At 39.9% G+C, this 27,984-nt stretch overlaps 1 protein-coding gene across 1 annotated transcript in view; it reads left to right on the top strand.

Annotated features, from left to right (window-relative positions):
* Nucleotides 1-27,984, top strand: part of LOC5564183 (ubiquitin-conjugating enzyme E2 Q2) — an 80,743-nt gene that overhangs the window by 9,449 nt on the left and 43,310 nt on the right.

Below are 27,984 nucleotides of genomic sequence, written 5' to 3'. Positions count from 1 at the left end.
CTCGCAAATAAAATCTTCACCGATTATTCTAAATTTTATTCAAGATAGCACACCAGCAAATACTGCAGCATTTATTCCGATCATTCCGTATCTGTCAAAGATAAAGCATTTAGGGCGGAATTAAAAGGAACAAGGTACTCCATTCTACTTTTTTGTTTGAAATCCTTAAAACTTCTAAACGGCTTAGGCAGCGTCCATTTATTACGTAACGCTAAAATTGGAAATTCTTGACCCCCTCCCCCCCTCCTTAACGCTTTTTGTATGAAAAATTTCAAATTTTTGTATGAACCGTAACGCTCGAGCCTACTTCCCCCTCCCCCTAGAGCGTTACGTAATTTATGGATGCCGCCTTATTCGGAAGAAATCTTAAAAACATTTTGCTTCACAATTCTAAAGGGCCAATAATCAAATTGCTCCTTTTGCTATCCAGAATGATCCGTAGCCACTCTTACTATTAGCTAGCTAGATACATCGTTATCATATACGACATAGGGAATACTTAGGAACTCTTAGGAAAATGACTAGTAGATTCACTGAGTAGAAATAAGTGGCGACAATCTTATTTTAATATGGTTTATACATTGCCGTAAAAAGAAATACCTCTTTTGTAACAACGGTATAAATAATCTAATTACAGCTTCATTTTCGCAAAATTTACAAGTAGAAAGTAGGCGTTGTGAAGCATTGCATTTGCCACCGAAAAGTGAATCTTGTAGGAGACTGTTATAGAAGCCTATGGTAACTTTACTCTTCAATATTCACTATAAAAATGACTATGGAAAGTAAGACGCTGAGATCGATCATTAGGGTACACTTGCTAGTTTCGAAAAATTGTTGAACAGACAAGGAAAGTGACTTTTTTCACAAGTGTCGGATTGTTTCGCGGTCTTCGGCAATATTCTTCATAGTAAAAATACCTATCGAGGTATGTGTTCAGAGTTTTTATAGAGATCAATGGGTGACCTCTGGCGATTTTTCTTTGCAAAAGTAAGTTTTCCCATAGTAAATACAAACTTTGAACGGCTGGCGCTAAAATATAGTTTCTCCGATCGAGCTGAAATTTTGCACAGTTGTTATGGGACCTAAAAGCAATCCAAAAAGTTGTTCCACACTAGTGTGCACTACACGATGCTACCGATTTTGAATTAATTATATGTAAAGATATGTAAGCTATGATTGTAGTATTGCAATATTAGCTATAATCCAGTGTTTTATAAATCGTCACACATATTTATAATATTCAATTTTACAATTTGCCCATAATAATGACTAATCATTAAAATTGAGAGAGTGTTGGTTGAGTTGATAAATTAGCACATACAATCTTAAATATTTTGAATCAACTGAGAGATCGGAAGAAAATTATATTTTAAAACGAAGGTTAGTAGCCAATGTATACACATTTTTATTAACTTAAAAATAATGGTTTGAACCCAATAATTCAAAAATAATATGACGCTAAATTTGAAGTGCACAGGTTGATAATCAGACCACGCGACGCCTCTGTGCAAAATACATAAATATTTACATTTACAAACTTTGCTTCTATGAAAGGATTTATGGTTTAAGAAAGGAGAAGTATTGAAAGGAAGTGCGTCGAGCAAGCCCGAGCAAGCGTCAGATTTTTCTCTCTCGGGTTGCGCGTTCTCTTTTTGTTTTTGGAGTGCTTTGCAAACGAGCAAACGAGTCGGTTTTGTGCCTCGTTGGTATTGTTTATTTTTCGACCTTTCGGTTTGCGCGCGTTTTGCTGGGTTGCAGTGCTTCGTGGAAGCCCAAGTATTGTGTTTTTGTTTTGTGTCATCAGAGCGATCTTTTGCATGAAAAGCAAACGTGTTATTTTTCTCGCGTCTCCAGAGTGATTTCTTCTCTAGTTAGTCTGTGCGTTAAGTAAAGCTGAAAATGGATTGTGGCTGCTGGATGAAGAATCAACTGGTGAGCTCGTTTCATGCTTTTATCTCATATCTGTAAAATATGTATGACTGTGTGTGTGTGTATACAATCCACCTACCACTGACCGGCAGTGCTTTTATGGAAGAAAATTGTATGCATGTATTTATTGATACCCTTCGATATCTGTATATCTGCAGACAATTTTAGCCCAGGAGATGAAAGGTGATAGCTCTACTGAAATTCCAACGACCCATTTCAAGAATGGCAGTAAATACACACACATTCTGAGGTCATTTTCATTTACAGTAAGCCCCGCATAAAAACACCCAGATATCAAATGGATATCTGAAATGTTTTTACACTTCCCGAATCGAAAATTAAATTTTCGAAACTGGCACGTATTGAGTTTTAAATGGTAATAGTAATAGATGAGTAAGTAATAATGAGGAATGATTTTACCAGAATGCACTGCTGTTTTTTTCCGTCGCCGCACTGTGCTAACCGTACAATACTATACACTTTTTCACTGCACTACGCGCGTAACATGATCTATTCTGACCGCATCACCCGCCTCTGCAGGAGCAAGCATCGCGGTCAGAGGATCTCACACTACTGAATAAGCCCGCGAATCACGCCACTTTTTCCCCCCATTGCACAGCGCGCGTAACACGATTAATCCTGCTTGACTGCTTCGCCCGCCCCCGCAGGAGCAAGCGTCACAGTCAGAGGATCACACGCTACTCTCTCTGTAAAATATGTATGACTGTACATTTAATCGTTACAGCGATGGGACGTAAATATGATTTTTCAGCAAACTATGAATGGTTCGTCACTGTGAGTGTCGGCATAAACTTTTATTCATAAATTATTTACGTTTTTCTTATATTTTTTTCAAAACCCTCTTTTTTACCTTTATTTTTGTAATTACGAAAGGACTTTGAATGGTTCGACACTATAACAGGGTGGCCACCGAACCGGGAAAAGCGGGAAAAAGACGGGAATTTGAATCCACCGGGAAAAAGACGGGAAAAACCGGGAATTTGAGAAGATCACCGGGTAAATCGTTTTGAACGAACATCTTCAAGCTGTAATTTACACATCAACTTCCAAAATAAGTTATAGAAAGTAGTTATGTTTAATGATATTGCCATGAGACATCCTAAATTTTGAACAAATATCTTTCAAACATTAGTGATTTAATTTCTACTATGCTACACCATATTTCTTACAAAATGTTTCACTCTTAGCAATGTTTCGAACTATTTTTTTGAATTTTTGTTCTCGCACTGTCAGGGCCAATGTTTTTTCAACTTTTCTCTAACTTTTTGTACTCGACTTTTTGATTCAAAGTTTAATTACTTATTGCAGATTGGTTTTGCACTCTTCTGTAATTGCTGAATACCACAACTTTAAAACAAGTCTTTATTTATAAAATCTTTCAATATGTCACTAGTAATCTAATCAACAAAATTTTGAATAAGGGCTCATTTAAGATTTAAACAGTGGCGACTCGTAACCTCACTTTATACCTGTTCTACGACTCTAAAAATTACTATTTCGACAAATTTAGATTATAAATCAAAAAGTTGATGATTAAAATCGTCCTTTCTAACAAATCTCTACTCATTAGATGCAAATTTGTTGCTGAAGTTCAAAAATTTCTAATCGTGGAACAGGTAGATTTGAGGTTAGGGAATCGCCACTGGATTTAAATAACGATCAAGCTGTTACAGCTCATATAAAATGTGTAGTGCTGAAATTTTGTTCGTTTTATGATCACCAGAATACAACAAATCCATCAAATTTTCAAAGCGTACGGTTGTCACGTTCTCTAGATCTTGACACTTGAACATGAAAATTCGAAGTTTGGCTTAAAGGTTATATTGTTGGTAAATATGGTTCAAATAGCATTCAAATTAAACCCCTGTCGTGTCAAGAGTAGGATCTGTTTTATTGGTACAATTAGCAATCTCTTCCCTATGATATATAGCTCCAGAGCTCCATTGATCTTCGACGAAAGCGAGACAAATTGATTGAGATGAATACTATACTATGCCATAGTTTTCAGAATAACATGTTATATAGATTAGAACAATCTAATAGTCAACTTATTGTTCCAATAGTGAAAGTATTGATAAACATTCAAATCACTATGGAAACACAACTAAACAAATTTAAAACGATTAAAAAAAATGAAGTGTTTTTCATAGAAACGATTTAGGAAAAGTTAATTAAAGTCGTTGGAAAGAATGGATCAAAAACCGGGAAAATTTTGTAAAATATACCGGGAAACCCTGGAAAAAAGCGGGAATTTCAAAATCGAAATTGGGTGGCCACCCTGCTATAAGTGTAGACTTGCAAAAGGTTCACTTTATTTAACAAACGTTGAATGATTCGTCATAAGATTGTTCTGTGATGTGTTGTGATTGTATGTGTGTAACATTGAATGGTTCGTCATATCAATTGAAAATATTTTATTTATAACCATGTTTGTATCTCACAAATAATAGCATGGTATCATTGTATCATGGTCTAACCGCTTATCAAAGTGAATCCAATGACCCAACGATCCTCCCCATTAACTAACATGTGGAGATGCAGAGGTAAACACGGTCTTCAAATAGCAAAGAATGCACACTATTATTCCTTCCCCCAATCCCACCTGACTGCAAGGACGTGGCCGGCGCCGTTATTGACCCTGTATAAATAGAAGCACTGAATTATGCACACTGAAGAGGATTCTGGCCAATCCCAGCCGAACTTCTAGTTGATTATATGTGCATCTTCAGGTGAAGATGAATCGAAGCCAAAGTTCAAATTTTCAAAAGCACGGATCTGGAGAACCAAACATCCGTTTGAGCTGAAAACCTAATCGATTGGTCACCACCAGCTAGTGACCAATCGATTAAGTTTTCAGCTTAAACGGATGTTTGGTTCTCCAGATCCGTGCTCTTGAAAATTTGAAGTTTGGCTTCGATTTATCTTCACCTTCACTGACTTCGGTCAATCACAGAATAGTAACCATTGATATGTGTAGTCAGTCTAAGCTAAGCTAAGATCTTTGGCCGGTTTTTGCTTGAAATTCCCAGTAGTTTCAACGAGGTTGGCGAAAAGCTGAGCCAACAAATTGGCAAATTTATTGGGATATCTACTGAAATCCTGGAGAGATTCATCAAGAATTCAGTTTGGTGGATTTCTGAGGTATAATTGTTAACTGATTCTTAATGAATCGTTGTCAGGATTATTAGTTGAACTTATCCTAGACAGTTTTTTTTATCTTTATCAACGAGATTGTTACTGCCATGAATCGTAAGTCAGTCCCTTCTGCATTTTCGTCAAAATTGAATTAAGTTCAGTTTTCCAATGCTCTTTCAGCTGCATCAATGAGGTAATAAGATTTGTTCGGAAAAAACAGCAAGTCAAATTGTCTCATAATAAAAAGTAACCGCATATCAGTCCCACTACAGTTTTCCGCTCCGTGTAACACAAAAATGAATCGTGTTTCGATCATCTTTATTTTTTTATCGGAAAGATATTGCAGTAAAAAGCAAATTGTGAAAGTTTCGTTAAGATTTGAACATGTTCCAATCCTCTGGAATGTTTTGAATATTCGTATGAAAAACGAGTTTGGAAACTTCACAGCCTATTTTCTCAACTTCTCAATTCTTCTTTTTACAGATGGGACTGACTTGCGATTCATTGTGATTTCAGCCATCCACTCATCAGAACCCTTACTACCTTAGCTTAGCTTAGCTTAGCTTAGACTGACTACACATATCAATGGTTGCTATTCCGTGATTGACCGAAGTCAGAGAAAATGCACAAAGAATCAACTAGAAGTTCAGCTGGGATTGGCCATAATCTTCTTCAGTGTGCATAATTCAGTGCCTCTATTTATACAAGGTCAATAACGGCGCCGGCCATGTCCTTGCAGTCAGGTGGGATTGAGGGAAGGAATGTTAGTGTGTAACCTTTGCTATTTGGAGACCGTGTTTGCCTCTGCATCTCCACAAAGGTTACTGGGAGGGATGTTTGTTAATGGGGAGGATCGTTGGGCAAAGGATTCACTTTGATAAGCGATTAGACCATGATAAACAATGATTTGTGAGATATATACATGCTTATACGTAAATATAATTGTTCATATAATTTCTATGTAGAGGAAAATTATGCCGACACTTGAGGTGACGAACCATTCAAAGTTTGTTGAACAAATACCTAAATGTAACATTCCTACAGCTGTCAGTACGAAAGCATGTGTTATTATATTTTACTCATTTGAAAAGAAACAAAAGACTCAATTGGTTGGGACATCATAGAACACTCTTATTCTTATGCCGACACTTACAGTGGCGAACCATCCAAAGTTTGTTGAATAAAGTGAACCTTTCGCAAGTCTACACTTGTAGTGTCGAACCATTCAAAGTTTTTTTAATTACAAAAATAAAGGTATATAAGGGGTGTTCTGAAAAAAAAATGTTAAACATAAATAAATCATGAATCATAGTTTGTGTCGACACTCACAGTGACGAACCATCCATAGTTTGTTGAAACATCATATTTACATCCCACCATTGTAACGATTAAATGTGCAGTCATACATATTTTATAGATTAGAAATAGTAGCATGAAACGAGCTCACCAATTGATCCGTTATCCTTGACTTAGCAGCCACAATCCACTTTCAGCTTCACTCGTTTGCTCGGCTAGCACTCAGAAAAAAAAAAAATAGGCGCGCGACCCGAAAAAAACACGGACGACAGCTCGGGCTTTCTTGACGCACTGCCCAGGAGCAAGCGTCAAGGTCGTCGAAAGATCAAAAAGAACGAACCGATCGCGGCACTTTTTAACTTACTCCAACCGAACTCCCCGATCACGCCACTTTTTCACTTACTAGACCGACGCGCGACATGTTTGATCCTGCCCTCGTCGCTCGCTCCGGTAAAAGCAAGCGTCAAGGTCGAAAGATCAAACAGAACTTATCGATCGCGGCACTTTTTCACTTACTCCAACCGAACTCCCCGATCACGCCACTTTTTCACTTACTAGACCGACGCGCGACATGTTTGATCCTGCCCTCGTCGCTCGCTCCGGTAAAAGCAAGCGTCAAGGTCGAAAGATCAAACAGAACTCGATAATTTTTAATAACGTATAAAAGAGACAAATATATGTATATTGAAATTGTATAAGAAAAAAGCATAATGCCGACACTTATAGTGACGAACCATACAAAGTTTGTTTTAAAATTACTTAAAAGTTACGCTTTCAAGAAAATATGTATTATCACAAGAATGAAACGAACTCACCAGTTGGTAATCCATCCTCGACTGAACACAAAACTGATACTGACAGCAAAACTTCTTGGCGTCCCGAAAACAAACCGTCTTGCTTGTGCCTTCCAAATACCTACCCAGCAAGACGCTCCAAAACAGAAAAAAAAATCTTAGGAGCCGAAAACACGCGCGAAACCGTGAGCCAAATCAATCGGACGACGCAAAACCGAACTGTCCTGCTTGGGCTTCACGAAGCACTACCCAGCAAGACGCTTGAAAACAGGAAAAAAAAAAAAAATAAATAAATAAATAAATAAAAAAAAATCTCCGGCGACGAAAACATGCGCGAAACCGTGAGCCAAATTTATCGGACGACGCAAAACTGAACTGTCCTGCTTGGGCTTCACGAAGCACTACCCAGCAAGACGCTTGAAAACAGGAAAAAAAAAAATCTCCGGCGACGAAAACATGCGCGAAACCGTGAGCCAAATTTATCGGACGACGCAAAACTGAACTGTCCTGCTTGGGCTTTACGAAGCACTACCCAGCAAGACGCTTGAAAACAGGAAAAAAAAATCTCCGGCGACGAAAACATGCGCGAAACCGTGAGCCAAATCTATCGGACGACGCAAAACCGAACTGTCCTGCTTGGGCTTCACGAAGCACTACCCAGCAAGACGCTTGAAAACAGGAAAAAAAAAAAAAAATCTCCGGCGACGAAAACATGCGCGAAACCGTGAGCCAAATTTATCGGACGACGCAAAACCGAACTGTCCTGCTTGGGCTTCACGAAGCACTACCCAGCAAGACGCTTGAAAACAGGAAAAAAAAAAAAAAAATCTCCGGCGACGAAAACATGCGCGAAACCGTGAGCCAAATTTAGCGGACGACGCAAAACTGAACTGTCCTGCTTGGGCTTCACGAAGCACTACCCAGCAAGACGCTTGAAAACAGGAAAAAAAAAAAATCTCCGGCGACGAAAACATGCGCGAAACCGTGAGCCAAATTTATCGGACGACGCAAAACTGAACTGTCCTGCTTGGGCTTCACGAAGCACTACCCAGCAAGACGCTTGAAAACAGGAAAAAAAAAAAAAATCTCCGGCGACGAAAACATGCGCGAAACCGTGAGCCAAATTTATCGGACGACGCAAAACTGAACTGTCCTGCTTGGGCTTTACGAAGCACTACCCAGCAAGACGCTTGAAAACAGGAAAAAAAAAATCTCCGGCGACGAAAACATGCGCGAAACCGTGAGCCAAATCTATCGGACGACGCAAAACCGAACTGTCCTGCTTGGGCTTCACGAAGCACTACCCAGCAAGACGCTTGAAAACAGGAAAAAAAAATCTCCGGCGACGAAAACATGCGCGAAACCGTGAGCCAAATTTATCGGACGACGCAAAACCGAACTGTCCTGCTTGGGCTTCACGAAGCACTACCCAGCAAGACGCTTGAAAACAGGAAAAAAAAAAAAAAATCTCCGGCGACGAAAACATGCGCGAAACCGTGAGCCAAATTTATCGGACGACGCAAAACTGAACTGTCCTGCTTGGGCTTCACGAAGCACTACCCAGCAAGACGCTTGAAAACAGGAAAAAAAAAAAATCTCCGGCGACGAAAACATGCGCGAAACCGTGAGCCAAATTTATCGGACGACGCAAAACTGAACTGTCCTGCTTGGGCTTTACGAAGCACTACCCAGCAAGACGCTTGAAAACAGGAAAAAAAAATCTCCGGCGACGAAAACATGCGCGAAACCGTGAGCCAAATCTATCGGACGACGCAAAACCGAACTGTCCTGCTTGGGCTTCACGAAGCACTACCCAGCAAGACGCTTGAAAACAGGAAAAAAAAAAAAAATCTCCGGCGACGAAAACATGCGCGAAACCGTGAGCCAAATTTAGCGGACGACGCAAAACTGAACTGTCCTGCTTGGGCTTCACGAAGCACTACCCAGCAAGACGCTTGAAAACAGGAAAAAAAAAAAATCTCCGGCGACGAAAACATGCGCGAAACCGTGAGCCAAATTTATCGGACGACGCAAAACCGAACTGTCCTGCTTGGGCTTCACGAAGCACTACCCAGCAAGACGCTTGGAAACAGGAAAAAAAATCTCCGGCGACGAAAACATGCGCGAAACCGTGAGCCAAATCTATCGGACGACGCAAAACCGAACTGTCCTGCTTGGGCTTCACGAAGCACTACCCAGCAAGACGCTTGAAAACAGGAAAAAAAAAAAAAAATCTCCGGCGACGAAAACATGCGCGAAACCGTGAGCCAAATTTATCGGACGACGCAAAACCGAACTGTCCTGCTTGGGCTTCACGAAGCACTACCCAGCAAGACGCTTGAAAACAGGAAAAAAAAAAAAAAAAATCTCCGGCGACGAAAACATGCGCGAAACCGTGAGCCAAATTTAGCGGACGACGCAAAACTGAACTGTCCTGCTTGGGCTTCACGAAGCACTACCCAGCAAGACGCTTGAAAACAGGAAAAAAAAAAAATCTCCGGCGACGAAAACATGCGCGAAACCGTGAGCCAAATTTATCGGACGACGCAAAACCGAACTGTCCTGCTTGGGCTTCACGAAGCACTACCCAGCAAGACGCTTGGAAACAGGAAAAAAAATCTCCGGCGACGAAAACATGCGCGAAACCGTGAGCCAAATCTATCGGACGACGCAAAACCGAACTGTCCTGCTTGGGCTTCACGAAGCACTACCCAGCAAGACGCTTGGAAACAGGAAAAAAAATCTCCGGCGACGAAAACATGCGCGAAACCGTGAGCCAAATCTATCGGACGACGCAAAACCGAACTGTCCTGCTTGGGCTTCACGAAGCACTACCCAGCAAGACGCTTGAAAACAGGAAAAAAAAAAAAAAAAATCTCCGGCGACGAAAACATGCGCGAAACCGTGAGCCAAATTTATCGGACGACGCAAAACTGAACTGTCCTGCTTGGGCTTCACGAAGCACTCCTCAAAGAAATCATGCAAATTGATTTTTTACCAAGACACATCACATTTTTAGAGAAAGTAGCTTCAATAAATAATTTTCATTTATTCCAATTAGCCGATAACTTAGAGCTCAAAACAATATCCACTTTACAGAATAGACTCACAGTAAAAGATTCAATAGATAATCTCAAAAAGGCAAATATGTCCATAATAAATCAGAAAATTCCAGTTGAGTGATCGCCGTTGTTGAACGTTTTTTCATCACGCCGTCTTTAAACGCTGTTTTTTTTGTGTAACGTCGCTAATTAAATTCAATGTTTTAATAAATGTTGTGAAGTTCCTGTGCGCTCAACCTATCTGCAACACCAGTCACTGCTTTGCATCACTAAAAAGCTCTCCACTCATCAGAACCCTTACTACCATAGAAATTCTTCCAGGATTTTTTTTAGAAAGGGTTACTTCATGGATTACCATCAGAAATTTAGCAGGGATCTTAACTGAAATCAGGATCATTTTATTATTCTTATCGGGAATCTTCACTTTTGTTTTTTTATTAACGAAATGTTTAGCCCTTGGCTAGTTCATCTCGGAACCCGAGCAGAAGAAAATAACTGCTGAATACCAAATTGAGGTATTCCATACCAGATAATTTCCAATACTTACAACCTAAATGAGGTATGAATGAGCCCTGCATATGAGGTAAAATACCTCAAATAATACCTTCTGCATATTCTACAAATACCAAGCTGATAATTAGATCAGGTATTGTAATACCTAAATAATACTTGATGGATTTTCATATAAAAGTGAAATTTTCCAATACTAGTTCAATACCTCCAGCAGTCCTCAATAGCTGTCGAATACCAAAATGAAGTATTTTTAATTGTTTTAAACATGTTTTTCAAATACCATTATAATACCAAAATGAGGTATTGATAACTGAACAATACCTAATTTTGGTATGATACCAAAATATGGTATGCATAAGTTATTGGCGAGTTATTCTTTCCTCCTCGGGAACCGACGACTTTACTTCCCGTCCGAAGCAAGTCGTCACTCTAACTTTTAGGTCATAAGTGACTATCTCGGGGATGGGATTCGATCCCAGGTTTTCGGCGCGAGTTCTAACCACTACTCCAGGCCCGTCCCCAATACAAAGTTCTGATGAGACTCCAGACGAGATTTTGTATGGATTTCTGCAGATTTACAGTGAATTCTTCTAGTCATTCACAACAAATTTCTTGTAAGATTATTCATGAATTCATGGTAAGATCTTTAACGGCTAAGTAAATAGCGAGCATTAACGTGCTCACCGGGACAGAGCTTAGTGTTGTTATGAGCACTTCCACAGTTATTAACTGAGAGCTTGGCATCTTGGCCATTTTCGCATTTGTATATCGTATGGCAGGTACGATGATACTCAATGCCCAGGGAAGTCAAGGAAATTTCCATTAGGTACGAAAAGATCCTGGACCGACCAGGAGACACCTTCAGCATGACGGACTCAAACCACTCGGCTAAGGAAGGTCCCTTAGAATTGGCATTTATACTTTCTTATGTCATATGGTTGGAACAATAATACCATGTCTATAATGATGCTTCATTCCCAGAGAAGTCCAAGCAATTTTCAGAACTACAAGATCCTGGGCCGTACCGGTAAAAGAACCCAGATAGCTCCATTCACAAAACAAATTAAAACAATTTAGAGCAAATCTATCTGAAATTGTTTACTGTCGTTTTCTCGGTGTGTCATCACCGTCGTCGTCGCCGAGTCCCTTTTGTGTTTTGCTGATTCTCTCACATATCGTCTGGCGCAGGGTTCTGAATTTTCGTATCAATGATGCGAAATCTACGATTTTTCGCACGTAAGGAGAATGCTTTTTTCGCTTCCTCACGTGAACATCTTTTATCGCTCACACTTATTTTCCCTGGAGCTACGATGGTGGATAACCGAAAATCACTCCACTCCGGGGATAATTTATTTTTCACTCCATCATATTTTCGCTCACCAACTGCTCCCGAGAATTATCACTATGTGGATAAACAAAAACTAGTGCCGGCGACGGGATTCGAACCTAGAACATTGCTAAAAACAACCGCGATGTGTGCACGCTAACCATGCTACCACACCAACTTGACGGAAGGTGTGGGTAATTTGGTGCATAAAAGCAACAGCTGCTTGTGGCGATGGATACAGGAAAAGTTCTCCATGGATCGGAGAAAGAGAAAACAAACTTCTCACAGCTGCGGAAATGTGCAATTATCTATTTTCGCTTTGTTTTGTGGACGGATAAAATCGCAAGGCAGCTAATCCCTGAAAATTGCTGTGAGGGATAAATCCATTATCGTGAGAGTGAGTGAGAATTCGGAAGCCTGGTCTGGCGTCATTGCTGCTGCTGCTGCTGCCGACCGTCCTTGCGCTACAAACACACTCTGTGTGCGTTTGCACCTTCAACGACCCAGACGACGAATGTCGAGTCGACCGAATGATGGATTCTGCCGAGCGAGAAAAGACGACGAACCTAAACCGAATGGTCGCGATGTTTGTCACAAGTCGCAGCGATAAGAATAACTTTCTATCAAGTTCCTTCCTCGAATCGGTTGCCTTCAACTGGGAACACTTCCCCGTTCGGTCAAAGATCCTTCAATAGCTCATCAGGAGGCATGAACGACGTCGAAGCAGAATCTTGGGAAAACTTTTCAAATCTCGCGTTGCATTTCTAAAGGGCCTATGATCAAATTGTAAACACGGGTTTGATGCCTATTGATAGAATCACTCGCCATCAAGAGGACCTACAATCGAAAAATTTCGCAAACGTTGGCCTTTAAAAAAAGGAAAACATGTAGTTACTGTAAGGCAGCGTCCGTAAATTACGTAGCATATTTTGGCCATTTTTTTGACACCCCCTCCCTTATCGTAGCCTATTTTCCATGGTTACACGATTCGTCACGAAATCCTCCTCCTCCCATCTATAATGCTACGTCATTTATGGACGGTCGCTAAATCGTCACTCAACGAACAAGAAATCACATTGATTGATTTGAATTGTAAGGAATAGGAATTAAATTGAATTTTCTCAGAATCAACAATCTGAGTATTGGCCATTTCGAATTGTTACGCGAGAAAAGTGCCATATGAATCCCTGGTTCTCTGCTAGTGGAATAAGGTCCGAAGTGACGTTTCATTCGGGTGGAAACGTGTCAGTCGTAACAATGGAAAGCTTTTTCTTTCACGCTGTTCGACCATTCATTTTCACTCGCACACTTTACGCTTGTAATATGATTCATCGCGGTTTTATTTTCGCACGAATGTTACATATTGCGGCGATGCGTAGTTGAGGGCTATTGTTAGACGTGAGTTTCTGTTTCAATCAGTGTGGGTGGCAGGCAGAGGTATGTCAGTCAGTCCCCCGATGAGCGGATTTCCTGGATTAACAATGCTGATCCGGCCGTCAATCTATGGCACATCGGAGTATAGTGGCAAGGCCATGTTGAGATTCGATTTAGTAATTTTCTTGAAGGATACCTTGATTTCAATAATGGGGCTCAAGAATACCAGTCTAAATTCAGAAAATTCGGAGATACTAACTTTTTCTTCTACTTGGCATTACGTCCTCACTGGGACAGAGCTTGCTTCTCAGCTTAGTGTTAAATGAACACTTTCACAGTTATTAACTAAGAGCTTTTCTTTGCCAAAGATGGCATTTTCGCATTCGTATATCGTGTGGCAGGTACGATGATACTTCATGCTCAGGTTAGTCAAGGAAATTTCCATTACAAAAAGATCCTGGACCGACCGGGAATCGAACCCATACAACATTCAGCATGGCTTAGCTTTGTAGCCTTAGACTAACCACTCGTCTAAGGAAAACCCCTTATAGTATGGATGGCCCTACTAAGGTCTTTTATCATTACACAATAAAACTTCGATCACATATCAGTACCTAGAAACTGCTCAAACGGAAAGGATACCCAAATGCACGAATACACTCGTGCATAACGGCACCGTCACTACATGTTTGCCGTTATTACTGCTATGCTTCATTGCATTCGTGTGATGGGTTCTCCGCTGCCGATTTGACGATGTCAAGGACCTCTCCATTAGGCCAATTCAGTGAACAGCAATATGCGGAGGTATGTTCTGTTGTGCTGTGCTGGTGGAAGTATGTGTAGTATAAACACGAGGCTGCATAAACAAACTCAGCTTTTCCGACCGATTGCGCAAGTGGCAATGCAAAATCAAGAGCAAGAAAAAGAGACACCACCATGCGAAGGGCTTTTGCTCATCGCAACAAAATACAGTGCAATATTTGCAACGCATGCATGCGTGTACTCTGAAACGGAAACGGCTATGCATATGCAGCAGGCAAGTTGGCTCTTTATCGAAGGAAACTTGACCTTGCTATTGAAAGGTCCCAACAGACGTTGTGTTCTGAACATGTTGAACCGAAAAACAAGACCCCCATTGAAAGAAATTCAGTTCAATCGCCCCAAAGTTATCGATAACCCACAAATATGGATCAGTGTTGAATTAAACTCGTGATTTTACAATCGTATGCAATCATTAAGGCTAGTAGCAGGCCTCAGCAGGGGCCCAGATAGCCGTAGCGGTAAACGCGCAGCTATTCAGCAAGACCAAGCTGAGGGTCGTGGGTTCGAATCCCACCGGTCGAGGATCTTTTCGGGTTGGAAACTTTCTTGTGGGGACGTAATGCCAGAAAGAAGAAGATAAGAGAAAGCACGGAAATCTCGTGGAATGTCTATGTAAAGCTAGTTCAGAACATAAAAAATGGGGTATAGGTGTATCCACAAAAAAAAAAAGTTTCTAAATACTTTATTGAAGGATTCCGTTTGATTTCTCCAGAAGAGTCATTCGACGTGATATTCGATTTTCTTAACAAATAACGAGCGGTGTAAATTCTACAGAGCAGAAATGCAATTGCTGTCCCATGATATAAGAACTAACATTGGATATATCGCAGTTATAATGTTGTCGAATCATGTCAACAAACATAACTGAACAGAAGAAAATTCAAGTAACAAGTATAAAATTTTCTTTGTTTACATGTTACTTATGTTATTGTTCATTGGGACGCCTTGATAAATGTTAAAGGTAATAAAAATCGTGAAAATAACTGTTAGTTTTTGAATTTATTGCTCAAAACGATAAACTTTTCACTTGCCCCACTTGTGGGTAAGGAGACGTTTTTCCCACTTGAAATGTAAGGAGACGTTTTTCAAAAACTTTTTCTGTACTTTTTTTTTTAAATTTAACATAAAAATAAGCTTAAGCATACTGCTTATATTTGGTGGGAGTCAAGCTAAAAAGTATACACGACCTCATTTGTTTTAATTTAAAGTCTCTAGGATTTGAAGAATCCCAACTATGCGATATCCATTACCCACTTGCCCCACGGTACCTTAATTGAATACTACAAAATCTAGAATGACCATCAGGAAATCTGAAACAATTTTTCCCCAGTGAATAATTCTTAATTACCTTAAAAGCAGAGATTTTTTACAAATTCAAGCAAGAATTCATCCAAAAATCTCTCAAAGAATGTTACGACGAATTTATGCAGGATTTGCTGTAGGAAATCCAATGCAACTACCTTCAGTAAATTCTATAGAGATTTCTCTGAAAATTTTGCCTGACACTATTCCAAGATTTCCTCAAGAGTTTTTCCCACTATATTTTTCTCCGATTTCTCAAATAGTTATTCAGAATCTAGATAATTCTTCAAAAAAAGATCATCAAAGGTTAGTTTCACAGCTTTAAAAAAGCAATGGGTTGATGAATTTTCAAGGAAACCCTACAGGTGTTCATCCATATTAAAAGCTTTTCCAGGAATTCCTTAGTAAATTCGACCAAGAATAAGCATAAGCATTGATGACCGTACAATTCGTAGTTGCTACTCCGCGATTGACTGGAATAATCAAAATTGCACAGGGAACCAACAGATGTAGCTTGGGAGTAGCATACCATCTTCAATGTACAATTTCGAGGACTCCAAATTTAGTAATGTCAATAGCGGCGCCAGCCACGTCCCTAGGTCATCGATGAGGAAAAGGAATGTTAGTGTGACGTTCATTGCTACTAGAGACCAAAATCATCTCTGCATCGCCATGGTTTTCACGGGAAGGAGTTTTGTTTTAGGAAGGTTTAAAAGCTACATGATCAGGATTCACCTTGGTAAGAGATGCGATTCATATAGCCTCAATTTGAAAAAGTTATTCATCAGTTAGTTATCTAGTGCGTCGACAATTTTAATGTCAAACTATTCAAAGGTTGTTTTTAGTAATTGCCAGAAACATTTAAAAGAATACGTACGTGTAGCTAACAAAACAATTTTATAAAACTGAAATAAAAGCTTATGTCGACACTTACAGTGACGAACCATCCATAATTTGTTTACGATTTAACAATCGATTTAACTAGGTATTCAAAACTTAAACTAAGAAATCAAGAAAAAAAATAAAATTGTACTCATCTAATTCGTTGAAAAAAAGGTGAATTCTTTCTTGAAAGGAGCCACTTTAGGCTTGTGTACTTGCCAAAATTCAGGAACAATCTTCAAACTCCACAGTCCAAACAACGAACGTATTTCGAATCTTGATCTTGATCTTGATTTTCCTCCACAAAAACGCATCCTAACACAATCGTCCACCTTCAAAAATGCGTTCAATTACAGCCGTAAGCCTGATTTGCTACCGAAAAGGAATCGCTAAAAAAATTTCTCGCCGATTCCTTGCAGAAATTTTCTACAGCGACTCCCATTTGAACTGACAGTTCTTTTCAATTGCGTACTGTGATCAGAAAAAAGGGCATTCTTGATCGATTCCTTGCAGAAATTTCCCATGCATCAAGATAGGCCGAGAAATTACTTACTTACTTACTTACTTTTGCTGGCTCTACGTCCTTCAAGACATGACCTGCGTCACAATGTTACGCCAACTAACTCGGTCCATTGCTGCTAACCTCCAATTCCTCGATCGCCCCACACTTCCAAGATCCTGCTCCACTTGGTCAAACCACCTAGCTCGTTGCGCTCCCCTTCGTCTTGTACCGGCCGGATTTGAGTTGAACACCATTTTTGCGGGATTGTTGTCCGGCATTCTCACAACGTGTCCCGCCCATCGTACCCTTCCAGCTTTGGCGACTTTCGTGATACTGGGTTCACCGTAGAGTTGCGCAAGCTCGTGGTTCATTCTTCTCCTCCATACGCCGTTCTCACATACTCCGCCGAAGATCGTCCTAAGCACACGTCGTTCAAAAACTCCTAGCGCTTGCAGGTCCTCTTCGAGCATTGTCCACGTCTCATGCCCGTAGAGGACTACCGGTCTTATTAGCGTCTTGTACATGGTACACTTAGTACGGAAGTGAAGTTTACCAGACCGCAAGGTCTTGTGGAGTCCATAGTAAGCACGACTTCCGGCGATGATACGTCTTCGAATTTCTCTGCTGCAGTTGTTATCCGACGTTATCAATGATCCGAGGTAGACGAATTCGTCCACCACCTCGAACTCATCCCCGTCGATCGTTACGCGTCTGCCTATGCGAGCTCTATCGCGCTCGGTTCCTCCAGCCAGCAGATATTTCGTCTTCGACGTATTTACCTTCAATCCAACCCGATCTGCTTCACGTTTCAGCCTGGTATACTGTTCAGCAACCACCTGGAACGTTCTTCCGACAATGTCCACGTCGTCAGCGAAACAAATGAACTGGCTGGATTTATTGAAGATCGTGCCCCGCATGTTGAAGCCCGCCCGTTTCATAACACCTTCTAGCGCAATATTGAACAGGAGGCAGGAAAGACCATCGCCTTGTCGAAGTCCTTTGTGTGTTTCAAACGGGTCCGATAAAGCACCCGATATCTTCACACAGCACTGTACACTATCCATCGTTGCTTTGATCAGTCTAGTCAGTTTCCCGGGAAAACCGTTCTCGTCCATAATCTTCCATAGCTCTTCATGGTCGATGGTATCATAGGCCGCTTTGAAATCGATGAATAGGTGGTGCGTAGGGACTTGATATTCGCGACACTTTTGGAGGATCTGCCGCAACATAAACAGGGTGTCGACTCTCTGGAAAAACCTGGAAAGTCAGGGAATGTCAGGGAATTTATTTTTGACCTGGAAAGTCAGGGAAAATCAGGGAATTTCACTTGAGGTCAGGGAAAAAATATCAATACTACAACATCAAACGAGTTTATTGTCTGCAAAGTAATTGATCATGCTAAATTAATACACCTTCAGCATGGCTTTGCTTTGCAACCGTGGGCTCTAACCACTCGACTAAGGAACCAGGACCCAGAAAATTCTCCAGAAATTCTGAGGATGATTCTCAAAGTTCCTCGATTATTTTTAGTAATCCAGAAAATTCAATTACTAATTAAATACGCAGAAATTTCAGGAATATCATTTGAAATAATCTTGATAATCTATTGACCAGTGCTGGGAATGGTAATAGTAGTAGGCTTGAATTTCGCGAAAATCACGTGGCTTTCCCAGTACAGTAGTTCAAAAACATGAATCTCATCAAGTAGCCTATGTTGGGTGCATGAATTTTCTAAAACGTAAGTGTCATTGAAGGCTCTTAAGGCTAAGTAGCCCATCATTCATTTTGGTCACAATGATGACTTTTCAGCTTGCATTTTAAAGTTATAAAACTCAGTCTTAATAGTTTATATTGATTTGAAAAAGTATCACTGTACGCGCTAACATGCATAAAGTATGCTGATACTTTTTCAGCTGTGTTAGTGCAAACCCAACTGATTTTCTTTTATTCGAAATCGTGAGATGAATTAGCAACAATCATCAACGACGCGTACAAATTTCAATGACGGCCTACTTCGCCTTAACGATCAACGCTCCGTCATCGTAATCATCGTCATCATCAAAACTTCAATAGCAGTTTTTCTGTTCAAAACTAAAAATTATTCGATAAAAATGTGTTCACTGTGTTCTGGTTGGAGAATGGAATACAGTGAACATATTTTCAAGTAAATTTTCTTGATTTTGAATGAAAAAACTGCTTTTGAAAATTCCGAAATCAATGACGGATCCTGCCCCTTAATGTGGGAAATGTAGCGGAAAATAGAACATTTTTCTACTGTAATTTTGGGTTGCCCTTAGCAACGGGTGTTTTGCAATTTTCAAGGCTTTTCGCCTACAGCAGCGATGGACGTGAGTTTCACTGGCTTCGCTGACTGTGATTGGCTTTGTTTGGCTACTGTTGAGTGGATTTCAGATTTTTGCCTCTGCTATTGACAATTTGTGATATTACTTAGAGATACTCTTAGATGAATTTGTAGAAGGGTTCCTCGGAGCATTGCTAAAGGTACGACAAGTACAAGAGAAACATTAGAAACCTTCTAATTAGCGCATTGTTCAAGCCCTGAATGCATTCTGTTAAGAACATTTAGATATTTTTTTCGGGGAGAAAAACTAGGGGTAATTCATATCGAAATCCAAAAATATTAACTGTAACGAATCATTGTGAAGAATTATCATAGATATTCTAAGAAAAAAAATTAAAACAATTTGGAAAAAAATTATGTTATCCTGAAAAATATTTTTGTATATATATTTCATGAATAATAGTTCTAGGAAATCCAAATGCTATTTTTAGAAATATTTAAGGCTGAAAGAAATTTTCTAACAATTTTTAGAGAATCTTGGAGATGAGGAGCTTCTGGAGGAAATCTTTCAAGAGTCCAGCCAAATTTGAGGATAGCTTTCTTCCAACAAAAAAAGTATGGTGGATGATCGTAATAGTGTTGCCTCTTTTTTAAATAGTTATAATCAGGAAGGAGTCCAAAATTATCGTTCATGCCTAAAATTTTAAGTTAGGTCTAAGGTAGTTCACTAACCGAGAACATCTTTGTTCATACGGATCTTCAAGTTTGAAAAGTAAATAGATTCTCAGTTGTTCAGTTTTATCGGTTTTATCATATCAACTTGAATAAACGTTCAAGAATGTCATCTGGCAGGTACATATATCTCAATAAAGTAAAAGCTTTTGATCAGTTTATTCATACGACCACTAACATAACGAATATGTATCTTCTTGTAAAAATCTTACTTATTTCGGTTCAAATTAACCAACTCAGTAGTCTGGAACTTTTCTGGAAAATGACTGGAAGGTCAGGGAAAGTCAGGGAATTTTATTTTCAAAATTGAGTCGACACCCTGATAAAGATTTGGTCTGTCGTCGATCGACCGTCCACAAATCCGGCTTGATAACTTCCAACAAATCTGCTTGCCAGTGGCGATAGACGGCGGAAGATGATCTGGGAAAGCACTTTATAGGCTGCATTAAGAATGGTGATCGCTCGATAGTTCTCACATTCTAACTTGTCACCCTTTTTGTATATTGGGTATATTATTCCCTCCTTCCACTCCTCCGGTAGCTGTTCTGTATCCCAGATCCTGGCTATCAATCGGTGCAGACAAGTGGCCAACCTGTCCGGGCCCATTTTAATAAGTTCCGCTCCAATACCATCCTTTCCAGCTGCTTTGTTGTTCTTGAGCTGTTTGATAGCATCCTTAACTTCACCTATTGTGGGAGTTGGCACGTCTCCCTCATCCGCCGTACTGATGAAGCCATTCCTCCTGCTGTCCTGATCTTCCTCCTCTGCGCCGTTTAGGTGTTCATCGTAGTGCTGCTTCCACCTTTCAATCATCTCACGTTCGTCCGTCAAGATTCTTATCCCGGCACATTTCGGCTCGCGGCACAAAGCCTTTGCGGGATGCATTTAGTTTCTTGTAGAACTTACGTGTTTCTTGAGAACGATACAACTGCTCCATCTCTTCGCACTCCAACTCTTCCAGGCGGCGCTTTTTATCCCGGAATAGATGGGTTTGCTGTCTTCGCTTCTGTTTGTATCGTTCCACGTTTTGACGGGTGCCTTGCTGCAGCATCATCGCCCGCGCTGCATTCTTCTCGTCCAAAACCGTCTGACACTCCTCGTCGAACCAACCGTTCCGTTGATTTGCTTCCACGAACCCAATGGCACCTTCCGCTGCGTTGTTTATGGCTGCTTTGAGACTACTCCAGCAGTCCTCAAGAGGGGCTTCGGTGAGCTCTCCCTCTTCCGGCAACGCTGCCTCAAGGCTTTGCGCGTATTCAGTTGCGACTTCGGGTTGCTTGAGTCGCTCCAGATTGTACCGGGGCGGGCGTTGGTACCGAATGTTGTTCACAACGCAGAGTCGTTGGCGCACGTTAACCGTCACAAGGTAGTGGTCCGAATCGATGTTTGCGCCGCGATAGGTTCTGACGTCGATAATGTCCGAGAAGTGCCTTCCATCAATCAAAACGTGGTCGATTTGTGATTCAGTCTGTTGGGGTGATCTCCAGGTGTACCGATACGGGAGGCTGTGCTGGAAGTAGGTACTACGTATGGCCATGTTTTTGGAGGCGGCGAAATCAATCAGTCTAAGGCCGTTTTCGTTCGTAAGCTGGTGAGCGCTGAACTTCCCTATAATCGGTCTAAATTCCTCCTCCTGGCCAACCTGAGCGTTGAGATCTCCGATAACGATTTTGACATCATGGCTTGGGCAGCCGTCGTATTCACGTTCCAGCTGCGCGTAGAAAGCGTCCTTATCGTCATCGTCACTTGCTAGGTGAGGGCTGTGCACGTTGATTATGCTGATATTGAAGAAACGGCCTTTGATCCTCAATTTGCACATTCTGTTGTCGATTGGCCACCACCCAATCACGCGCCTCTGCATTTCGCCCATCACGAAAAAAGCTGTGCCCAGCTCATGTCTATTGCCGCAGCTCTGGTAGATGGTATAACCATCCCTATACGTATGTACCGTCGACCCTTTCCAGCAAACCTCCTGCAGCGCTACGATGTCGAACTTGCGGACCCTCAATAATTCGGAAGGAATGCGGGTACTTCCCTAAAAATTGACAGAATCACAGTTCCATGTTCCGAGTTTCCAATCGTTAGTCCGTTTTCGATGCCTGGGTCTATGCCGATTGTTCCGGTCCGAATTTACATTGTATGCTTCCTGTACTGATGATTTTTACGGCTGGCTTGTAAGGCCTGCACCAACCCCCTGTCTCGCCGGAGGATCATCGTGCACAGCACTGTTTAGAGTCCCACGCTGGCACTAGGACGATGATCAGCCGCTCCTAACATGGAGAACAGACGCTGTTTTGAGCCGCCCCCAACATGGAGAACAGACGCTCTGATAAGCTACACCCTCAGAAGAGAGGAGCCCCCCTTCCCTGTCAGCATACGACCAAGGTTCCACCAGGGTTGGTTACCCGATCTTCCCTAGGTAGGGATAGGAGTTACTGGACAAGAGGCTAAGGACCACAAATGGGGTCTATTTTATACCTGCAGGTACGCGAAGTACCAATGGTACGCATTGTTCAGTCATTTACCACCCCGAGAAATTACTTGTCAGCAGCGAATCAGGCTGTAGTCCGAAAATTTCCTCTCCTGAAGAAAAGAAAAAATGTCAGACGCAGAAAAAATACATGTTTCCTAGTCAAGGCCTACTGCAGCCCTCAGTAAATTCGACCAGAAATTCCTCATTAAGTTCCTCGTACAACTTACATACTCGTAGTAAATTGTATACATTAAATATTGTATTGTTAAGAATTTAGCAAGCATATTCGGATTCAGAGAGCTCAAATTTATTATGTAGAGTTGGTTTGAAAACTAACAAAAATTGCACTGACAAGTGATCAATTTCACCCCGAAATGAGATTTTTAATAGCTTAGAGATATTTCTTAGCGCTAAAATGACATTTGTTAGAAACTTTCGGTACATGAGTCAATGAGGCTCACTTGCCAACTTGTTTTCCTGCATTCAGTTGCATTGCCAGCATTTCCGAAAACAGATTAGAAAAAAAGATGAAAATGATCAGTTTCACCCGAAATTGCGTTACATGAATTTTTTGAATAAGCTGAAGTTCTCAAATATTATCAGATGAAATATACTTTATTTTATTAACATGAAGGAACCATAATATATTAAATGAAAGCGATGGGCACGGAAAGTCAACGCTTTCTTCTATCACTCAATTACGGGGCAGGCTTGATAATACATCATCAAGTAGGGTGACATTCTCTAGAGCAGCGTGCTACCTTTGCCTCGTTGAGAGGGAGCAAAAAATACTAAGCAGAGAGGCGACGAAAAATGAGCGAGGAAGATGCAGCACAAAACATAACAGTAAAATCCCATCAAAACAAAGTGCCATCACAACTCCCTGAGGACTGTCTTGTTTGGGCGGGACTCTCAAGAGTTCTTTTGAAGCGTGAGTAAAGTTGAGCATCGCAACAAGAGATAGATAGTACCAGAAAAAAAAACTTGCATATCTTTGCACTCTCACTCGAATCGCTTGAGGATATGTGTTGCAAATTTTGAGTTCAGTTTTTACTCCTCAGAAAAACGGAAAAATCGCCTCATCTATGCATCGCAGAGCAGTTCAAGGCTGTTGCGGGGTATAGATAAATTTCCAATATCAGTCAAGTAGATTACGCTTTGTTTTGGCCTGACATTTTGAACAGAAAAATTACGGATTTTTGAATTCGTTATTTTCCAGGATGCTCTCATGTATTTGCTGCGTTAGTATGAGATTATATTAGATTAGATGTATCATTTACATGATTTCTTCTGACTTTTCACTTTTTTTTTCTTTTCTTCTGATATTTCACGCCAACAAATACTACAGCATTTATTCCGATCACTCCTCCTTAAATTTCTTCTGGGATTCCGATCGATGTTTTTAAGTAACTACTTTTCGACTCTACAGGATATTTTCTACTGGGATGCTATTATTTTATTTTTTTCAATAATTTTCTTGAAAATTTGTCTAGAAATTCTTCTAAAACTTACTGAGTTTTTCCAACTAGTAGTTGCTCTATTTTAAATTGTTCATGTTGAAAAACTTATACATTAGCTCTTGTCAAAAACAATGTTGAATGGTTCGACGCAAGACGTGTCGACGCTTTCTTTACAGCCTGGTAAATAGTACTATTTTGATTCAATTTTTTATTGTTCGTCAGCAGAGGTGTCTACATTTTATATTTCTATCTAAATGACTTTTTGAGGTTACATAAATCGCAGCTTCTTTTTCCTTCCCACTAACAACAATTCTTTCCTTATTACAGGTTTATCTAATTTAGTGAAGTTATTAGCGAAATAGTGGATCGAAGAAGAGAAATCCCTTATATCAGTTAGGTCCTGTTGAAGGAACAGTGTAGAAATAAGGATAACTTAGCATGTCCCAATATTACTCGCATTGACCCAGTAACCTATCGCAATTACTCTAGCCACAGGAATATTCCCGAGTTTACCTGGCCATTTTAAGAAACTAGATATGTGTACGAGTTATTTGAATCCGTTAAATTTTCGCTGAGCGGAGAAGGCTTTAGTATTTTTTTGCCTTTACTCAGGCCTATAAGGGTTAAAGAGATCCTGATCGTCAATGTTGGAGGAAATCCTAAGAAATACATAGTGGCATTTCTGGGTGAATTACTGCTTGAACTCTTGAAGATGTCCGAATTGAAATCTACTAATTCTTCCATCGCCTTCTCCACTTCTTACTGTAGAGATCTTCAAAAATTCCTATTAAAGTTCTTCCAAGAAATTCCAAAAAATCCCGAGCTTTTGAAGACATTCTTTCAGGGTTTTCTAAGAAATTCTAAAAAAATCCTGCCTTGATTTATTTCGAGTTTTTATTCTAGTTATTTTCATATGGATTCCTTCAAAAACTCAGAGGGACAAATGTTGAATCCGTTACTACTTTCAGAAATGTTCAAGCGCGTGACGATTTTGATCGTCAAAGTTGTTGATTTTGCTGATTTTTGAATGAGATTCAAACAATGTTTTTTTTTTTTGATACCGTAACTCGGGGTGTAGTTGACCAGTGGGGACCGTACCCATATGTATAAACTGCCAAGAGAGCTATGCTCCGTTTTCAATTATCACAATTTCTATGACACCGCGTTACCTGATAGCTGCTCTTGATGTTTCTAAATTCGGGTTGCCATTCAAGATAAGTATACAATAGAAAAACAGATTTTAAGAAAATGTTTGATTAACTGTTGAAGCGTTCTACTCCAAACATTCGACTATTGCCAAGGCTTTATAAAAAAACCATTTAAATGAACTGCTTCATACGTTACAAATATGTTCTGTGAACCCAGTTTTGAATTTGCATTGAGGATAAACATTCATTTTAAGAGAAAAAAATGTTCTTTTTGTGAGAAAGAACATATTTTCAGAGAAAATTGCATACTTTTAGGCGTTTAATGTGATGTATTCTGTAATTTACAAAATTCAATTCTAAAATTGACCGATTTATCAACAAGTTGTAAGATTCTTGGAAATCGATTCAGAATCAGTGATCCCAAATTTATTAAATAGCATATCTCATTATTTTAGGAAACCTATCCCAGTGATTGATCAACTTCACACCGGAATCAAAAATTCCACTTTTTGATTTCTAAAATTTGTTTTTATTATTATGATAAAATTTTGTACAAAATTCGTTTGTATAATTTGATGAACATCCAACCAGTACAGGTTTTAAAAATATGTGGATGATAATACACTAGGGATTATAGAACAGAATCGCTCAAAAGTGATCAACTTCACCCCATTTTACGATACTTGGGCACTTCCATGATTCACTTTGGCATGGGAGGGTGTTTCTCGGCCGAATTGTCTGAAATTTTGCAATAAGAAACGCATCAGTACGACACATATTGGGACCAAATATATGCTCTTTAGCTTTCGAAAACCCCACTGCCGACAGCCGAAGTGAATCAAAAGTGCCATGAATAGGATCCGGCTCCCTAATTGATATTCCGTCCGTTCATTAGTATTTTCTTTAGGAATGCATAATAATGTATCTAATCATTTCTGAAAAAATCGTTGACATTCTCCTGGAGCCATTCCAGAAAAATGCCTGAAAAATCTTTGACACTTCCTTGAAAAATTTCTAAAAAAATCTGTAGGAATTCCTGAAAGAACCTTAGAACAAATCTCTTACTATTTGAAATCTTCTAAAAAAACAATAAAAATTGTAGATCCCTGGAGAAATTACTGATTACAATCTCAAAGAAGGTTGGAAATCTTGGAGGAATTCAAAGATAAATTCTATGGAAGAATCACTGTATAAATTGCTGGAGGTCGTAAGAATTTCTTAAACAATTTCTGAAATAATCTTTCGATGAGTTCCTGATAAAATCTCTGAGGTAATTTCTGTGGTTATCCTCAGAAAAATTCCATTTTGAATCCTCGGCGTTATCTTAAACTAAATTGTTGGCGGACTTCCTTAGGAAGTCCGTAAAAACTCCTCATCCTGAATTTCCGAAGAAATCCCTCGGAGTAACTACAGTGGTCACACTATCATGGGTCACCCACTATTATGGGTAATGATCATTTGAAATACGTGTGGAACAGAATGACTAGGTGGCAAGGTGAGTGTGAGTGTGAGTAGTGTAATGAAATACCTGGAGAAAATCATTAAATAATTACAGTCAAATGAGTTTGGTGTCTTTTGGTTCCTATTTGATGTCTTTTCCAGTCAAGAGGTCTCAAAAGTTCCTATTACCGAGATACTCTGTCGCTACCAGTTGGGAAATCATCGTGAAATTCAGGGTGTGTTCATGATAGCAAATGTATTTTGCAGCCCTTGTATTTGCACATAATTTGGTCTTGTATAGCGCCACCATGAATTCGAAACATAGACGAATTCCATGTCAAATCGGTCAGTCACAGGAATCGACCAACTTCGATTTGCAGTACAGTGATGCTATCATATTTCGCGCACGCTTCTAATTTCGCTCACTGCAATTTCATCCATCCTTGTTTTAATTTATTATGAGTCGTGGTTTACGACTAACCAGCCGAGTGGAAGTTTGACAACTACCGAAAAACTAAACATTACATATACTTTGCAATTGGATCAAATGGACAAATTGATGTGAAGTTTGTGAAAAATTTACACGTCTTCTCGGTGAGAATCGAACTCACGACTCCTTGTTCTCTAGATAGGGCGCGTTACCTCTATGCCACGAGAGGACTCATGGACGCAGAAGTTAAACGGAATCGATTTCAGCTCAATGAGTGAGAACCTTAAAAATTTTCTGAACCATAACGATAATTATGTTCACTTCTCTAGAAGTAGGCATAACATCTATTTCCTATCAAGATTATATAACTAAAATTTAAAAAAAATGTGCGAAAAGTATGTTTTATTTTTTGTTTTTTTCATGAAAAAAAAACATATGTTTTCGCCCTGTTTTTTTTGCTCGAATGGTTCACTACAACTTCTCCCCAGAAAGTTTTTCTCTAACACCAAAAGCTTCGGAACTAGTTCTAAACTAAATGCATGCAAAACACTCATAAGTCATTCTCAGAAATTATTCTTGAGTCAAAATTATCGATATATCTGTGGGGAACCAATTACTTCTTTTTTTTTGCATTACATCCTGACTGGGACCGAAGTTTCTCAGCTTAGTGTTCCTATGAGCACTTCCACAGTAATTAACTTAGAGCTTTCTTTTGCCAAAGTTGTCATTTTCGCGTTCGTATATCGTGTGCCAGGTACGATGATACTCTATGCCCAGGGAAGTCAATGAAATTTCCATTACGAAAAGATCCTGGACCGACCGGGAATCGAACCCAGACACCTTCAGTATGGCTTTGCTTTGTTGCCGCGGATTCTAACCACTCGGTTAAGGAAGGCCCCCGAGAACCATATTCTTACATTCTGAAAATATGTGTTAAATTTAATACAAATTGAAAATTATCGAACACGATTTCAAATAACTTCGACTCATTCTGCAGAATGAATAGAATGAAAGTCGTCCATATTTCCTTCTATGAAGTG

This window comes from Aedes aegypti, chromosome 3 (assembly GCF_002204515.2).
Source record: "Aedes aegypti strain LVP_AGWG chromosome 3, AaegL5.0 Primary Assembly, whole genome shotgun sequence".
Taxonomy (NCBI): domain Eukaryota; kingdom Metazoa; phylum Arthropoda; class Insecta; order Diptera; family Culicidae; genus Aedes; species Aedes aegypti.
Note: the sequence above shows the minus strand (reverse complement) of the source record. Positions and strands in the feature narration are given on the sequence as shown.